At 45.7% G+C, this 18,775-nt stretch overlaps 1 protein-coding gene across 1 annotated transcript in view; it reads right to left on the bottom strand.

Moving 5' to 3' along the window:
- Window positions 1-18,775, bottom strand: part of PLCB1 (phospholipase C beta 1) — a 576,948-nt gene that overhangs the window by 541,441 nt on the left and 16,732 nt on the right.

The raw sequence follows: 18,775 nt of genomic DNA, 5'->3' as shown, positions 1-18,775 counted from the left end.
GATCTCAAGCCCATCTAGCTTCCTACAGCGACGACCAGCACATCATAACCACCAGCAGTCATGACAGAAACCCCTCTGACACTGGAGGGACGGGGTGGGAGGGGATGGGCCCCAGTTTTCAGTCTAACCCACTGGGGATTTATCACGTGCAGAACTTGTTTTTGTTCCAGTTCAGCCTCAGGCATTAGGCCTCTTTAGACATCCCCCCCCCCCCCCCGCACACACACTGAAAGAGAAGGAGACCTGCCCACACAGCTCGCCTCTCTCTGAGAGCACTGGACTCCTGTTCTCTCCTGGCCTGCCCCCGGAGACATCCCAGGGAAACGGGGTCTTCTTGCAGAAGGCAAAGCCTGACTAGCCCATTCTGATGGGATTAGTCAGTTCCTTGTTCCATCAAACCAAAATCCAGCATATTCTGTCCAAGAGAGGGGCCAGCTCAGTAATTTCCTGGGAAACCACAGAAACGAGGAGTCCTCTCCCCCCAGTTGGCTCCCAGCAACTATCACTCAGAGGCTGGTCCCACCTTCTCAACCAATAAGGGGTACTGAGTTAATTCCACCCGCTGGCAGAAGACAACTGGTAGAGCAAGAGAGAGAGACCTGCCTGGGGAGGGAAATCCAAAGTTTCAGCCTCAGTCCCCCTCTTTGTTTGCTGATGGCTCCAGAGGGCAGGCTCAGCTGGGCTGGAGGGGAGAGGAGGCAGCCCCCCCCTTGTAAGCACAGACCCCCACCCACCCAAATAAGGGGAGGGGTGGCCAGCAGGTCTATCGTGCAGACTGGGGTCTGCCACTTCCACAGTCTGGCTGAACAGCTGGCAGTGTGCATGCATCCCAGCAGCACACTAAAAATGCCACACTGCATGTAGGATGGGGGAGGGGCAAAATGTTCCCCTGTGGGGACACAAGATAGCAAGAACCTTACTGCAGGCACCTGAACAAAGCCTCCGCTGCACAGCTATGGGCCAGTCTCCCCTGTCAGTTGTGCTTCCTGCCCTCCTGTCATCGCTCCTTCCAGCAGAAATTTCTGCAAGTGGGGGGAGGGAACTGACATCCTGACCCAGGGGCTATTTTTTTCCTAACGAGGCCTTCAGTAACAAAAAATGTCCTCGGATAAATCCATCTCTAGCAAGGCCATGCAAACTCCCAGTTTGTTTTTTATCCTCACCCCCACCCCCGCCCACCACAACCACCACCGCACATTATCTTTTGTGACCTCCCAAGGATCATTTTATGGCAATTTGTTTCCTTACTGAAAGCACACAACCCATTACACAGAAGGCAGCCTTGCCTTACCTCCAAAAGGTAGGGCAATTATTTTATTCTTATGATGTAACAAATTACAAGGTCCTTTGCTTTTCACACAAAAGCAGCTCCTTAAAGTATGCGGCAGTTGGTAAAGAATCTGCTGAACTACTCCCATGCTCATACCGAACCCATTGTTAACAACAAAAACGAGCGTTTGAAGTTGAACACAACTCCACACTTACCTACATCTTGTTCTCCCCTTTCTCCATTATAATGCTGAAAACCTTTCTGGTTTCAACTTGCCCAAGTGCCATTTTCTTGTAACGGTTCATTTTATTCTGCCTAAAAGCTCCCGCTGCCCCCATCGCCCGGTGCATTTAACACACCATGGAGCCAAGCTATGAGTTTCTTTTGCTTTGCATTTAATTACAGCAATGCCAACAACGCAGATCTTTTTTTCCGCCATAATTATTCTAACTGGCGGCGGTCTTCCCCCACCACCACATTAGTCATTCCTGAGCGTAGCCAAATGGCTCTCATCAAAAGCCACCCACCTCAGTCCTCGGCTTGCAGAAACGGACCCAATCCCCTTAATGCAGCTGCAGTGCCCAAGAATGAATCAAGGCCTTTCCACCCTGTAAAAGGAAGCTGATGCTAACATGCCACTTCCCACCAATCCAGGAACTGTTTGGCCAAAGCTTTAAAGGAATCCATTGCCTCCTCCGTCATCTGCCGCCCCACACAGACCTCTTCTGCGCTCCCAGCCCGGCTGAGTGAGGGGCCTTCGCTACAGCGAGTAGCTTCCTCAGCAGTCAGGCACCCTCCCCCCCCCCTTTGGGCCAGGGCAGGGAGTGCTCAAGAACACCCACCTGTGGAAAAAAGGAAAGCATGAGGTGTTTCTGAACACTTTGCAGAGTCATTTAAATCGTAGTTCGTTGTGATACTTCAGAGGAAAGTTTGGGTTCAAGTGTGGCAGAGCTTCAGTTGACATGCAGTTTAACAGTTGGACCCAGGGAGCCTTTTGACTGTGTCTCAGATCAGTCCCTCAGTCCCCCATCCCCTCCGACCGTTGCCTGCTGTCCCAAGTCCTCTTCCAGGAGAAACCTTCTTAGAGGTGAAAGGGGACCCCTCTTTTTCTCACCAGAAGAAAAGCTGATTACATCCAAACCTACATTCTGATTCTGCAGCCAGGACTTACCGGTGGAAAAATAAAAGCACAGTTTTGTTTGAGTGGAGACTAAGACCAACAGCTAAGCAGGACTCAGCCTCTGCCCTCCCTGGACGGCCGCGCCATCCACCCCACAAGGCTGCTCTGCTGGGGACAAACATCTGCACTGGCACCATCTGCTCTCTCCTGTTCTCCGTCAGGAGTTGCCAACTGTGAAACCAACTGCTGTTTATTGCGAAGAACACCAGATGCATCACAGCACATGGTTAGAGCTTGAGTCATATTGCTGTTCCTGAGTGACCAGTTATAAAAGAAATGCAAGCTATGTTGTCAGGTCCCCATAGTCAATAGGGGGTCATTGCTTTCTTTCAGGGGGGGAGGAGTGCATCAGCACTAAGCCATGAGCAAAGTCTCACTGCAGCAGTTAATTATTAAAATGCATCAGGCTGCAGGGAAGCCAGCTGGCATTTAAAATGACTGGCACCGAGGAGGCCGTAAGTTCTGGGACAGGTCTGTTAGCACACCTTCAGTCTCTTCTGCTGCAGGCCATGAACTCAGAGTCCAGCATCAGATCAACAAATTGGGAAAGGCCACACCCTTCACGGCTGCAAAACATGCTCCTCCTCTTCAGGCGATGGCACCTCTGGCCCTTTGCAGACTACAGCATCAGAATTCCAGGTACACTTCTGAATACATCCAAGAGGGTGACGTGAGGGCCACCTACATGCACATACAGGAAATTTAGAGCTAAGCACCACAGCACAGTGGAGCAAAACTAAAAGCTCACTAAAACGCTGCCCTTCCCCCATGCTCATGCTGCCACTTCACACTCCACCATCTACTACTCCCACCCCACCTGAAGGGATGCCCAAAGGGGGGTTTCCCTGGGAACTTCACAAAGAGGTAAAGAAGACGCAACCCACTGGCAGACCTTAGATTTCATTTTCTCAGCATGAAATTCATTTAAAAGGGTTGTGACAGAATGGAAGAGCCAATCAAAGGCCATCATGATCTCCTTAGAGAAAGACAGCCTACATTTTTCTGTCTGGAGAGCCAAACCAAGAGAGCAAATATATATGTTTTTCTATACATTGGAGGAAAAGAGCAAGCTCACCTTGGGAGAGTATGCCATTGCAGCAGCATGTAGTATAGAGTAGATAGCAAATTTTGCCAGGTACCTCCACAAAACAGAAATGCATTTCCCAAATATTGCTCAGTGTCATGAGCCCTGATGAGGAGGAGCTGGAAAGATTAACAGACCTGGAAGAGTTGCCGGCCAGTTCCTCAGCTGAACAAACATCAATCACTCTCCAGGCACCAGTGTCAGCTGTTGATGAGCAATCTCCTCCAAGCTCTCCTCCTCCCATCTCAAGAGTTCGAAGCAGGCTCCAGAAAGAACTTTCAGAGCAAAGACGTGAGGCACACCGAGGCTTCAGTGAGTTCTAGCAGAGTCACTGCTACCCAGGGAGCAGGCTGATTGAGACTCCCATTAGCTCCCACCCAGGACCTGGTAACCTTGTGGAAGCAACAAGTCTATTCTCTGGCTTGCATCCATGCTCCCTCCTGATCCCTGATCCTGACCTGCTTGGTTTCCTTGGCACCCTGACCTTTTGGCTTTTGGACATTGACTTCTGATCCGGTTTGTGATTCTGCATTGATGACTTGGCTCCTGCTTGACTTCCTGGACTTTGACCTTGTACTGGCTTTGGACTCCTGCCTGCCCGCATCCTGAGAACATTTCTGAAATAAGCTCACCAACCAGTCTTTTCCTCATTACTGACTTCATTTGCACATCGCCCTTCTCTGCAGCAGGAACCAGAAGCTCTTCTCGCCTCTCTTTTATCCTCATAACAGCCCTGTGAGGTCATTAATGGAATCAGAGAATCCCAGAGTTGGAAGGGGCCAAGAAGGCCATCTAGTCCAACCCCCTGACTCAATGAAGGATCAGCCTAGAGCATCGTCGACTAGTGTTCGTTCAGCCGCTGCTTAAAGACTCACCACTTTCCTAGGCAGCTGATTCCACTGTTGAACTACTCTGACTGTGAAAAAGTTTTCCCTAATATCCAGCTGGTACCTTCCTGCCCTTCATTTAAACCTGTTATTGAGAGTCCCTGGCCAAAGGGACGGTGGCTCAGTGGTAGAGCATCTGCTTGGGAAGCAGAAGGTCCCAGGTTCAATCTCTGGCATCTCCAAAAAAGGGTCCAGGCAAATAGGTGTGAAAAACCTCAGCTGGAGACCCTGGAGAGCCGCTGCCAGTCTGAGAAGACAATACTGACTTTGATGGACCAAGGGGCTGATTCAGTAGAAGGCAGCTTCATATGTTCATAAAGGTGAGTGGCCGCTCAAGGTCATGTGGCCAGTTTCTGGGCCAAAAGGAAACCTGAACTCCAACCCACAAGGCCCGGCCAGACAGTCTCCAACCACTCTATATACTGGCTCTCAAATATGCACCACCAAAGCCCTTAAAATAATTGCTATTAAAATGCAGAAGCATATAAAGATTTTACAACTGAATGAAAATTAAAGCCATCCCTATTTGCTTTATGTAGAAATCCCTAAATCACCAGAGTTCTCCTTTAGAGACTGCAATTTAAAAAGACTGCATCAAAACCAGCAGCAGAAAAACTGCTCGCAAAACAGAGCAGCCCCCTATAAAGCAGATAAGATAAAAACCCCTCATTGGAAGCCTGATCTGAAAGCTGTGGGTTGGGGCTGGCACCTAAAAGGAGCAGAGGAGGCCCCAGGTGAACCTCTGGGGGGCAGGGCCCCCTCAGAAGACGCCCCATCTCCAGTCACCACCAGCGGCCTTGTCCTCTCAGAAGGCAGGCTGGGACACAGAGAGCAGGGCTTGAGGGACAGATCAGACTGGGGGGCTGGATGGTCCAAGAACTGTCCCCCACCACAACCTATTTAGTGCCTTAAAGGCAATATCTAGCATTGTGAATTCTGTCCAGAAACAGACAGCTAGCACCGCCGTTGCATCAGCACAGGGCCAATACAACCCTTGCAACGGCTTCTGCTGTGTAACATCCATTCTGGCCTGTTCTTTGGGGGCCACTTTTCCCAGGATTCCTCCTGTCATCAAATTTCCTGCAACATTCCAGCCTTTTCCCCTTACACAGAGACACCGGGGGGTGGGGGGTGGGAACTGGACCCTACAATCTTAAGAAGCAGTTGGGGCTATCTATGTCACTCTCTTTTGGGGCCTGAGGGGGGTTTATAGCAGGAGCCACAATGCACGGAAATGGATGGGGAAACATGGAAGCAGACAGATGGGCAGACAGACAGCACACAAGGACAAACATCCTTAAGCCTCAGGTTTTGTCGATGATCAAAATTCACAGGGCTGAGAGGTTTCACTGTTCTACTGCTTCCTCACTTTGGTGCAAAGAGTTAGTCACTAAAAAAAAAATGACACAAACGTATTACGACAGCCTTTGCAGCAGAACTCAGTTCCGGACAGATGTGGACTCTGTTTTGACATGATGCCCAACAGGTGAATTGACAGTAGGCGAATCAACAACATTTCTTCACCAGCTGGAAAACAGTGTATTCTAATCAGCAGCAATGTTGAAGAGGCAGCCAACACAACAGAGGCAGCAGCAGCCATACTGGATCAAACCTATGACTCATCTAGTCTTGTGTCCTGCTTCCAACACGCCAGGTGCCAACGGGGACCCCCACAAAGGACCCACCTGCACCATTCACTCCCCAGCATCAAAGGCTTTCTGCCTCTGTTGGAAGCTCCCCCAGGAAGCCATAAACATCTCCTATCCCATGACAGACCTCCCCCCACCGCGAAGAGGTTCAACCCCTTTCAAATCCACCCAAGCTAGCAGCCGCCTTGTGGCAGAAAGCTCCAGAAGTCATCCATCCACATGCCACAAACGTCTTCTTATCCCTGTCCTAAGTTCTCTGCAAAAGTTAGTCTGGATTTCCAGCCAAAAGTAGAAAGCTGAAGCGGCTAATACATCATGACAGACACATCTGAGAGTTAGGGGAGCAGTCCAATGCGATTCTGCATCACAAGGCTATCAGAGTATAAACATATTATCGGAGACAGCAGCAGCACCATGAATGTAACTGGCATTTCTTTTGATAAAACCCAGCACTGATGGCTCACGTGCATTTCCTGGATGAGCAGGTTTTCATACTGCTATTCAAGCGGCATCCTTTGAGATTTCCTCCTCCATTACCCAGCAGCAGCAGAGGCATCGTCACAGAGAGACTCTCTGGCAATATATACAGATGGAGGTCACTGTGGGTCCCCTTCCCCACTGAAGCAGTGCTTCAAGGTTGACAACCAGAGCAACCAACCCTACTGCCATTGATATTTGTACCTGTAGCCTGTTTGCTATTGGCCACAGACCAGTTTCCATATTCTCCTTGGACGCTCCGAATCACTGGCTCATGGCAGTGGGGGCATCAGAGACTGTCTTCCAATTAGAGCTCCAATTAGGATGGGGAGGAGACCTATGAGGGGAACCAGGGCACCACCACCATCACTGTCCTCCTTTGAGAAGACCTTCCTAATCCATGCCGCCATGTTCTAGGCTATCAGGAGTCACCTAAGCTGAATTGCTTCTCAGAAGGGGAGCAGCCTGGGGCTTCTGTTCAGGGTAGTGGAGGGCAATTTAATGCCTACTGCCTACTTTTCTCAGTCAGAGATCAGTCCAAGATATGCACAGGAAACTCTGAGGAGATTACCTTGGCTAAAAGGGAGTCCCGGTGGGGGGGCTCCTTTGAGGGGTCTCCGGAGACGAGTTGCATATTCATCATCAGCAGAAGTTTCCAGAGTCATTTATTTGACATAAGCTCGACAGGATCCTAACCTTCTTTGAGACTGCTAAACATCTAAAGCTATACAAGACCGGTGTTGGATCTGGATAACTGCAGAAAAAGGTACTGATGACTATCTTCATTCTGGGACTATTTAAAGTTAAACAAAATAAAATCTGAAGGTGGGAAATAGAGATTCAGAAAGCTTGGAAGAAGAAGGGGAGAAGGGGCGAAATTTGAAAAGACATTGAAGAGCTAAGGAAAGATTTAGAAGATCTCAGAAATGAGACTGTGGTAACATCAAATAAAGTGCAAGAGGTGGAAGAGAGAGTGAAAGTACATGATTCCACCTTGCTAAAAATGCAAGAAATGGTGGCAATTCATGACTGCAAATTGATGGAAACCCAGATACGTCTGAGAGGAGTACCTGAGGATGAAGAGACTGATTTGAAAGTATATATAATAAGAATAATTGCAGAATTTTTGGAGGAAGATCCTGAAGGAACTAGAAGCAGGTATGACTATATGTATAGAGTGAACTCAGTATATGCCAAGAAAAATAACCCACCAAGAGATGTGGTTATAAGTTATATGACAAAAAGAAATGGTGGGAAAAATCTTGAATAAAATTTTTTGAAAAGACATTGATAGTGGGAGGTAGCAGAGTAAGAATCATGAAAGAATTGCCAAGACAAGTGATAAATGACAGAAAAGCATACAAAAAATTGACAGAAAAACTACGTGACAATGAAATGAGGTATAGATGGATAATACCTGAAGTCCTGAGCTTTGAGCTGCAAGGAAAAAGGATTCCAATTGCAAGCACACAGGAACTGCATAGGTTTTATGAAGAACATAAAGAATTTTCACCATGATGGATTACAAATTATTATCTTGGATGCAAATGGACTAAATTCAGCACAAAAAAGAAATGCAACGTTTCATTGGATTAAAAAGCAGAATTGTAATATAGTTTGTTTACAAGAAGTGCATATCAAACAAAAGGAAAACAAATTTTTATGGAATAAACAACTGGGACTAGAATTTTATTCATTGGCTGAACAGAAGAAAAGGGGAGCGATTTTCTATATTAAACAAGAATTGGAGCCGAAATTAGTGTTTAAAAGATAAAGATGGAAGATTTGTAGCAGTAGAAATATTAAATGCAAAAAAAAAAGTTGTTATTGGGACTGTATGCACCAAATGGTGCAAAGGATGCTTTTTAAAAAGACATTATACAACAATCTGATGAACTGACTTATGACCAAGTTTTGATAATGGGGAACTTTAACGGAACAATTAAGAACACACTGGATAGGTCTGGGGGGGGGGAGGGGGATAATAAGGAAGAAAATAGCCAAAGTCTTTTTTTTAATTGGTCAAACAAGAAAATTTGGAGGATATATGGAGGAAATTTAATCCTGAAGTGCGGGACTATACCTTTTTTTCAGCAAGACATAAAACTTTTTCCAGAATTAACATGTTGTGGGGCACTAAAGACTTAGGCCTTATAACAAAGAAAATAGAGATTTTACCTAAAATTGCGGCTGACCATAACCCAATAATGTGGATGACAAAATTGTCTAAGAAGTTGAGAAGATGGAGATTGAATGAAGATTTACTACAGAATAAAGAAATAGTGACATCTCTAGAAAATGAAACTTAAGCTTTCATCCAAATAAAGAGAATATAGAATTTCAGATGGTCTGGGATGCTTATAAAGGTGTTAAAATAAGGAAAGGAAAGATGGATGAGTACTTACAAAAGATAAAAATAGCACCCTTAGCAGAAAATATGCAAAACGTTTTGAACGATCCAATTGAAAAAATAGAAATTGAAGCAGCAATTAATGCAATGGAAAATGGAAAAGCACCTGGGCCAGATGGATATACAGCTAAATTTTTTAAAACCCTCAAAGAGGAGTTAATCCTGAAACTTCAGAAACTGATGTATATGATAAGAACAAAAGGGAAAATACCAAATACGTGGAATGAAGCTGTTATTTCGTTGATTCCAAAGGAAGATAGAGATGTTACGAACGTAAACAATTATAGACCAATTACATCGTTAAATAATGACTATAAAATATATACAAGAATCCTGGCAGAACAGTTTAAACAATATTTGAAAAATTTTATAAAGGAAGATCAAGTGGGGTTTCTTCCCAAAAGGCAAATAAGAGACAATATCAGAACTGTTGTAAATATTGTAGAATATTATGAAAGACATCCAGAAAAGGAAGTAGCATTATTTCTTGCGGACAGAGAAAGCATTTGACAATTTAGATTGGGATTTTATGTTTGCAGTAATGGAAAAAATGGAACTGGGAGAAAGCTTTATAAGAATGATAAAAGCAATATATACTGAACAACATGCAAGGCTATGTATAAATGTTGATATTACAGAAGACATGATAATTAGTAAAAGTACAAGACAAGGTTGTTCACTTTTCCCAATGTTGTTTATAATGACTCTTGAAATATTACTGATGCAAATTCAAGAAGATAAAGAAATAGAAGGATTAAAAGTAAAAGGATTTACTTACCAATACAGAGCATTTGCAGATGATATAATGTTTATAAATGAAAACCCCATACAAGTCACACCTTTGTTGTTAGCCAAAATACAAGAATATGGGGAGTTGGCGGGACTTTGTATTAATAAAGAAAAATCAAAACTTCTATGTAAAAATATGCAAATAAATAAGCAACAAGAATTGCAGAGGCTGTGAAGTTACCTCCAAGGTAAAATATTTGGGTGTGGAGATAACAATTAAGAATATTGATTTGTTCAAAAATAATTATGAGAAGATATGGCGTAAAATGGATGAAGATATGTTAAAGTGGAATAAACTTAATTTGTCACTGTTGGGCAGAATAGCCGCAATTAAAATGAATATTCTACCAAGAATAATGTATTTGTTTCAAACTATTCTGATTGTGAAAGACAGTAAACAATTTAATAGATGGCCAAGAAAAATGTCAGAGTTTGTGTGAGTGGGGAAGAAACCAAGAATTAAAATTAAAATTTTAACAGTTGCAAAAGAGAGAGGCGGATTTCAATTACCAGACTTAAAATTATCTGATGAAGCAGTTTGCTTAGTATGGATAAAAGAATGGATAATGTTGTTAAACAAAAAGCTCTTAGCGTTGGAAGGTCATGGAAATAAATTTGGCTGGCACGCTTATATGTATTATGGGGAAAAAAAGATAGACGGCTTTTTCTCACCATTATATAAGAAACAGCTTGCTAAATACATGGATGAAATATAAGCAATATGGAGATGAGAGAAAACCGTTATGGATAATGCCAGCCGAAGTGATAAAAATAACAGCTGAGACGGGTGAAGAAAAGTGGTTGTCATATAATCAACTATTAAAAATACAAAGTGGCAAAATAGAATTGAAAACTGCTGAAGAGCTGAATAATAAATATGATTGGTTTCAAATGAAACAAATAAAGAATGACATTAAAACTGAAGGAATAAGAAAAGAGCAAACAGAAATGGGAAAAGTTCTGCTTGGAGACAACGAAAAATTTATTTCAAAATTATATAAATTACTTTTAAAATGGTCTACGGAAGATGAAGTAGTGAAATCTCAAATGATTAAGTGGGCAATTAATGTAAATAAAGAAATACAGATGGAAACTTGGGAATATTTGTGGAAGAACTCTATGAAGCTTTCGACATGTCATAGTATTAAAGAGAACTGTTTTAAAATGATGTATAGATGGTATATGACTCCTAAGAAATTGGCAAAGATGAATAATAAGATGCCAGACAGATGTTGGAAATGTAAAAAACATGAAGGTTCTTTCTACCATATGTGGTGGACTTGTGAAAGAGCAAAAAAGTATTGGCAGATGATTCAACAAGAAATTTCTAGGATCTTGGGATATGAATTTAAGAAAGTTGCAGAGACTTTTCTGTTGGAATTACAAATGGAAGAATTTCCAAAAGAAGATAGAACTATAATTTGGTACTTGCTTTCAGCTGCTAGGACATTATATGCGCAGTTGTGGAAGCAAGAAAAAATACCAGAGAAATGAGATTGGATTGTAAAAGTTATGAGATGGAGTGAAATGGACAAATTAACAAGAATTTTAAGAGACTATGATTTAGAAGTTTTTAAGATGGAGTGGGAAAAGTTTAGAAGATATGTAGAAAAAGAGTGGAAAATAAAAGGACATTGGACAATTTTTGATAATGATTAAGTCTTAGAAAAAAGAAGAATATTAATTTTTGTTTTTATTAGTTAAGGGTACCTTTAAACATTAGTACTTTAAGTAAATAACACCGGTGGGGGTCAAGTAACGGGGGGAGGGGTTGGTAGAAAGTAATATATGGGATAAAAGAAGTTATTAATGATGCAAGAAATATAATTTGTTACCATATGTTACCAAATAAAATTGTTTTAACCAAGAAAATGAAGGTCCTGCACCCTGCGTGTTCAGCCCACCAGTAGATCACTCCTTCTAGCCAGCCTCCGGGTGGCCCATCATGTTCATCTGTAGCCACACTTGTACAAAATCCGGATTTGCTAACCGCACAAGGCACCACTTGCAGCAGCTGCTCTTTCCTGGGACACCAGAAATTCTCTTCTCTCAGCCTGCATAACTTGGATACAAACTGTGAGCCGAAACAGCAGCAGATATTAATATCAGAGACAGCATCCTGAAGTCACAAATCCCATCACTGGGCCTGGTCATAACTACTCCATTGGCTGTTGGCAATTGCCAGCGTGCAAGAAAACATGCCATCTGCCACTTGAGTTGAAGGTGGACCAACTCCAGTCCTTCTTCCCTGTTGGCACCAACTCTGATCCTTGCTGGATGTTCCTGCCATTAGGGGGGGAAAGGTTATAGCTGCGGATGGGCCCATTTCCATAGGGTCAGCACAGGATCAGCACAAGGACTAGCGAGTGCTGGTGCTAAGGAGCAACTTGTAATGGTTCGTTCTGGAAGCCTGACCCAGAACACAAGAGACAACTTGCTCATCCCAAAAATAAAGAGAGAGGAAAAATTCATGGGAGTGGCTGCTGAAATCATGCTGGCTGGTTGCAGAATCTTAAGACGAAATCTGTAAATCAGGGTCTGCAGTAAGCCTCCTTCAGTTCCACATAGGCTGAAGCCCGCTGAGACCCACTAGGAAGCCGACGAGGGTTTCTGTGAAACCTTCTCAAGACTCTGCTGAGGGGCTTCAAGTCCAGAATTGCCCTCCAAGCACCATTTTTCTTGGGCACAACAAATGCACAGGAAACCTCTCCTTCCCCAGGACCAGTTCTGTGGCTTGGCTCTCCAGCTGGGAGCACATGGTGATGCCACTGTGGTTGGTTGGATTTTGGGCATGGTGGAAACCTGCTCTGGGGAGGGGGAGGCAGAGGTGTTTGATATACCCCTGGCTGATAGCCTGGCACACCCACGTCCTGGGTGGAACAAAAGCAAGCGTGGGTGAAGGCCTGAACTTGGCTTCCTACTGTGGTGGCAGGAATTGACTGTTTATCTCGTATTGACGGTTTATTCCTGTAGGTTTTTATTGGGGGGGGGGGGGTTCTGATATGTGGAGATGGAGGGAAATCAAGATCTGCTTCAGGTTCCTTGAAGAATTTGGAATCCTGGTGTTGAAAGGCTCCTTGACCTGATGGGTCTCTATTGGGTGTTGTCTTTATTTTTTTGGGGGGGGGGGCAGTTGACACGTGTTTTTTTCCTTTTCCTTGGCCTCCCCTGGGGCTCCGTTCAGCATGGTGTCCCCAAAGAGTTCCTCTCCCTGGTGCACAACAGCCTCCCCCCTGGGGAAGAAGCCACCAACGGGGCTTTCACGTTGAGAGAGGGGAGGGTGTACATTCTCCCCCCAAAGAGAAGAAAGACTCCCCCCCCTGCACCTCTCCTGAGGGCCTTGCCAAAGGAATCTGGACAAGGAGTGATGGGGGGGGAGGCCAGAGAGCCCAGCATGCCCCACCCCCCCTTTCTTAGGCCACAGGTGGCCTTCCCCTGAGGTGGGGCTAAGTCTTCTGTTGGAACAGCCATGCCCAGATGGGGCCAAAAGAGGTTGTCTCTTCCCCCGGGCGCTTCCCCCTTCTACCTCACCTGGAGCCCAGCTGGGAGTGGGGTGATGACCCTTTGGACAGTCTGGGGGGCAGAGTGTCCAGGCTAGGGGGGGAGCAAGGCTGGGGGATGAGCACCAGCCTCACGGTCAGTTGGGCCTAGAAGAGCTGCAAAGGCAGGCTCCTCCAAGGGTTCTTCTGGGGTCTGGCAAGTCAGAGCCAGGTGGCTCCTCCAAAGAACGGCACCTGCTGCACCCCCTTTTTCTCTCCTTCTGGCTGAGAAGAGGAAAGAAGAACAAACCTCATCCCTCCTTCTGCAGCGTCACTTTTCCCCTCCTGGTCATGTTTAGCATCTCCCAGGGCTTTTAAAGAAATGCGGGCGCAGAGGTCCACCTGGAATGACAGGAAGGGAGAGACAGCCTCTGAAGGCACGTGTCCCCTTCCCATGCCTGAGGGGGGAGGGGGGAGAACAGCCCCACCCCAGTGCTTGTAACTGCTGGGGCCTCCCAGCCTTATGAAGGCCATAGGGTGTGGGGGGACACTGGCTTGAGTGAGGGGGGGTGTCTCAACCACAGGCCATCCAACCCCCCTCCCCGTGCTTTGGGCCTTCAGCCCCCACCCCCCAGCAGGGAGAGGAGAGGGGCTGGCTGCCTTCATGGAGGATTCATCAAGGAGGTTTGTCCAGGGGAGAGGGAGGGAGGGAGAGACATCCTTTTTTGCCCCAACCGCTAGCAAGCAAGAAGCCAGGGGAAACAGTGCAGATTTCCCTAAACAAGGTGAGACAGCTGTGGAAGCTCATCTGTCCCAGAGCATATTGGGCATGGATTCTAAGTTCAGGATAGTGGAAGCCTTTGGTGTAGTTGTTAAGTGCACAGACTCTTATCTGGGAGAACCGGATTTGATTCCCCACTCCTCCACTTACAGCTGCTAGAATGGCCTTGGGTCACCATAGCTTCTGTAGGAGTTGTCCTTGAAAGGGCAGCTTCTGTCAGAGCTCTCTCAGCCCCACCCACCTCACAGGGTGTCTGTTGTGGGAGAGGAAGATAAAGGAGATTGTGAGCTGCTCTCTGAGAGCCAGTTTGGTGTAGTGGTTAAGTGTGTGGACTCTTATAGTTGAGAACCGGGCTTGATTCCCCACTCCTCCGCTTGCAGCTGCTGGGATGGCCTTGGGTCAGCCATAGCTCTCGTAGGAGTTTTCCTTGAAAGGGCAGCTTCTGGGAGAGTCCTCTCAGCCCCACCCACCTCAGAGGGTGTATGTTGTGGGGGGGAGAAGATATAACGGATTGTAAGCCGCTCTATATCTCTAATTCAGAGAGAAGGATGGGAAATAAACCCACGGTCTTTTTCTTTGCCTCAGAAGAAATCACACCCCCACGGAGCAAGGAGAGGGCACAATCCACACAAGGACACCTTCCTCCAATGACAGCAGAGGCCCACTGGCAATGAAGCTGGCTCTTCCCTTCAGCCTGAGGGGGAGGGGCTCCCACATATGGACCAGAACAGGCATTACCCAGAAACCCTCAGGTACTGTAGTTTAATCTGGGTGACTATTTTATTGTCATATTGCATTTTTATATAAAATTTTCAAAGAATGATGAGCCAGAACACATCTTTGCAAACAGGCCTTACCCATAGGCTAAAGCTGAAATGCAAAGATGTTTTACACATCACACTCCTTTGCTTCATCGGCCTGATGCTTCTCTCATCATCTCAACATGCTGCAGAGTCTTTCCATGTCATTTAAGACATCCTTTTTAGCCCAAAAGGAAGCAAAACAGCCCCAAGCACTTAAGCCACACATTTAAGGCAGGCAGCCTGAGTGGCAAGAAAATTGCCAAGGATTTGCAGCCTGAGGTCAGCGAGGCCACAACTACACAAAGCCACAGAGGAAAAAAGGTTGTGCAAAACAAAGAAGCCAACTGGGAGTACATTTTCCCATTCACTCAAGCACTTATTAGAAGTCAGGACGATCCTCCGCATTTTCCTGCACATTCTAGCACAGCAACAGCCTCAGTAAGAGGCCGTCTCTTCCTTGCAGGCAGTTCTGAATATTAAGCTGCACCTTCACTGAAACAAGTTTTGCTCAGTTGAACTACTGAAGCGGTGAAAGAGCCTCACAGGGGTTAGGATAAATCTCCATGAATGTGTCACCCACCAACAGGTCCCCAAACCTAGAAGTGACTCTGAGGCATCATGGGAAACAAGTGGTACCTGGAATGTTCCACACATGCATGCAAACCTCCTAGCAAATTCTGGGGTGAACGCACATATTCTTTGGGACATTCTGAGTTGATTAAAGCTGGAGATCACAGAATCCTAGAGTTGGAAGGGATCTCCAGGATCATCAAGTCCAACCCCCTGCACAATGCAGAACACTCCCCCTAAATTCACAGAATCCTCATTGCTGTCAGATGGCCATCCAGTCTCTGTTTAAAAACCTCCAAGAAAGGAGAGTCCACTATCTACCGAGGAGGAAGCCTGTTCCACTAAGGAATTGCTCTAACAGTCAGGAAGTTCTTCCTAAGGTTGAGCCAGAAGCTCTTCTGATTTAATTTGAACCCACTGGTTCTGGTCCTACCTTCTGGGGCCACAGAAAACAATTCCACCCCATCCTCTAACATAAGAACATAAGAGAAACCATGTTGGATCAGGCCAATGGCCCATCCAGTCCAACACTCTGTGTCACACAGTGGTCAAATACACACACACACACACACACACACATATATATATATATATACACACTGTGGCTAATAGCCACTGATGGACCTCTGCTCCAAATTTTTATCTAACCCCCTCTTGAAGCTGGCTATGCTTAGATGACAGCCCTTCAAGTACTTGAAGATGGTGATCCTATCACCTCTCAGCCGCCTCCTCTCCAGGCTAAACATCCCCAGCTCCTTCAACCTTTCCTCATAGGACTTGGTCTCCAGACCCCTCACCATCTTCGTCACCCTCCTCTGGACCCCTTCCAGCTTGTCTATATCCTTCTTAAAATGTGATGACTACAGACAACATCTAAAAACAGTGCTCAGAGTTCTGAACTGGGTGCCTGTCGCAAATAAAAGTTTGTTTGTTGCCAGTCGCAAATAAAAGTGCTGGTGAAATGAAGCCCATAGAAAGGCATACACAGCTTGGAGCCGTGGACTGGAAGGTCTGCTTACTCCCACCAAGAAGCTTGCCTAAACACCATGAGGTGGGTCACCATGACAGAGGGCCCTTTTTGGTGGTGGCCCCTTTCCCAGCACCTACTTTTGACATTTTCTCCTGCCAGGCAATGCTTTCTGACTGGTTTTAAGTTTAAGGTTTAGTTTTATCTGCTGTCTCCTGCTTTCCCATTGTGACAAATGGCTCAATTGGCCTGCACTGGTTTTAGCCATTCTTCCCTTCATGTACATGGAGTGCCACTCTATGGATTGTGTGCTGTATTTCATTGACTGGACCCCTCTGGATATGCTTTTAGTGAGGAAACAGTAGAAGCGGTTCAAGCAGGATCAGAAAGTGATTGAATCAACATGGCATATGAACAAAGCAGGAGTCAAGTTTCACCGTTAAGACCAACCAAGATTAATTGAGAACGTAAGCTTTCATGTGCTCTCTAAGCATACTTCATCAGATGATACCTGATCCCCTCATCTGATGAAGTGTGCTTAGAGACACGAAAGCTTACGTTCTCAATGAAACTCGGCGTCTTAAAGGTGGGCTTGACTCCTGCTTTGTTCAACTACTTCAGACCAAGACGGCTGCCCTCCTGGATCTACCAACATGGCATATGGTACTGCTGCAACGCTGTATTGAAGGTATTTAAGCATCTCATTGGAAATCACCCTTCAAGACCTCTTTCAAGACCTCAGCTTATAACGACACTGACTGCTGAGTTGCCTGGTGTAAGAACCGCCATCTATAAGACTACCTAAACTGGCAGAACCAGCGCCATAACAGCTCAATCGCTGCCAGATACACTCATATATATCTAGGCTAACGAAAATCATGTATTTTAACTTAACTGACTGGTTTTTATGTTTAATTTTAATTGTTAAATTTAAAGTTTTATCATTTATGTTAATGTCTAAGTTGTTGTTAGCCGCCCTGAGCCGCCTAGGCGGGGAGAGCGGGATAGAAATAAAAGTTATTATTATTATTATTATTATTATTATATTTCAACACATCACAAACCTCCCCACTGGAGACAACCCACCGTGAGCCGGTTACACAACGACTGACTGCTGCCCACGGATTACACTGAACCAGTTCTCTCTCTGATGAAGAAGGGCACTTCCAGTCTCGAAAGCTGACACTCTGGAAATCCACTTGGCCTCCCACTTCCTGCGGGACTCAAATCAAGGTGGCCTAATTTGAACCAGCCATACCACTTAAGCATTCAGAAAGAAATCAAGCGCCCTGAGGACATGTCAGAGTTTAGCTGAGAAATATCCCTGGACTTTAACCCAGGCAAAGACCAATCTACCTCTGCTAGCGGCATCAGCCAACTAAAAACTCCCACTGTGGGTCCACCAACAGATGCCATGTTTGCACTCCAATTTCCAGTTGTGAAATTGTAAGCTACCCGTCACACTCATTAAACTCTGCTTTACGGAGAGACAAAATTGAAAATGCAAAATTCAGTCCAGAGCTCAGTTTCTTATACCTCCTTGGATAGAACGCTGGTCTTGGATCACCCAGCTATGAAATTGCTTTCTTTTCAGCAAGGGGATGAAACAGGACAGTGTTCTTCCAATCCTATTTGTCTACCACTCTGATATTATTCCTCATTCAGAATCATCAATATTCTGCAAGAGTTGGTGCCAAGGCAACCCCACCTGCCACTTTTGCTCCCAGACTGCCCCCCCCACCAAGTACCATCATGACAACCAGCCAACGCTGGCATGAGAGCAAAACCTTCCCCCAAGCCCTTTTGTGCGATGGAACTCTCAAGAACTGTCAGTGTTGACTGGAAATAAACAATCCGCTTCTGAGCAAAGCTTGAAGGCGGTGCATCCACTGTTGTTTCTCTAAACAAAGCCTTTTAGGAATCATCTCAACAAATATTTCAAAGCCATTATTATCATCAATGGAACAGAAATCCCCCATCCTAATTTAAAGTGGCACGCCTTTTTTCTGCATTTCTCAATCATTAGAACAGTACCACAAATCAACATGTTTTATAGCATCATTTTTGAGAGGCTGTTTAACAGACTTGAGGAAATACAAGGTAGTGCCCAACTCAACACGTAAACCGGAAGCCTTGGCAAAACTTCAAGGCCAGTGCTTTCCTCAATTGCACACCGTGCCCAAAACTGACCTCAGCAATGGACATGGCTGCTCAAGGGTCCCCTCAGTGGTCAGCCAACCCCTCCGGTGACTCTGGCCAGCCTTGTGCTCAGGACCTGCATTTAAGGCAAATGCCCAGGGCCCCAAAGGCTGCCCCCAAGGGCAGGCTGCAGCTCCTCCAAACTTCCCGTCATCTCCACTCTTCCTCCCTCCCCACAAGGTGCACCATGGACATGGCTGTTCTCAAGGGAGGGAGGGCCCTTAGACCAT

The sequence above is a fragment of the Heteronotia binoei genome, chromosome 1 (assembly GCF_032191835.1).
Source record: "Heteronotia binoei isolate CCM8104 ecotype False Entrance Well chromosome 1, APGP_CSIRO_Hbin_v1, whole genome shotgun sequence".
Taxonomy (NCBI): Eukaryota; Metazoa; Chordata; class Lepidosauria; order Squamata; family Gekkonidae; genus Heteronotia; species Heteronotia binoei.
This window is presented reverse-complemented; position numbering and strand designations above follow the sequence as displayed.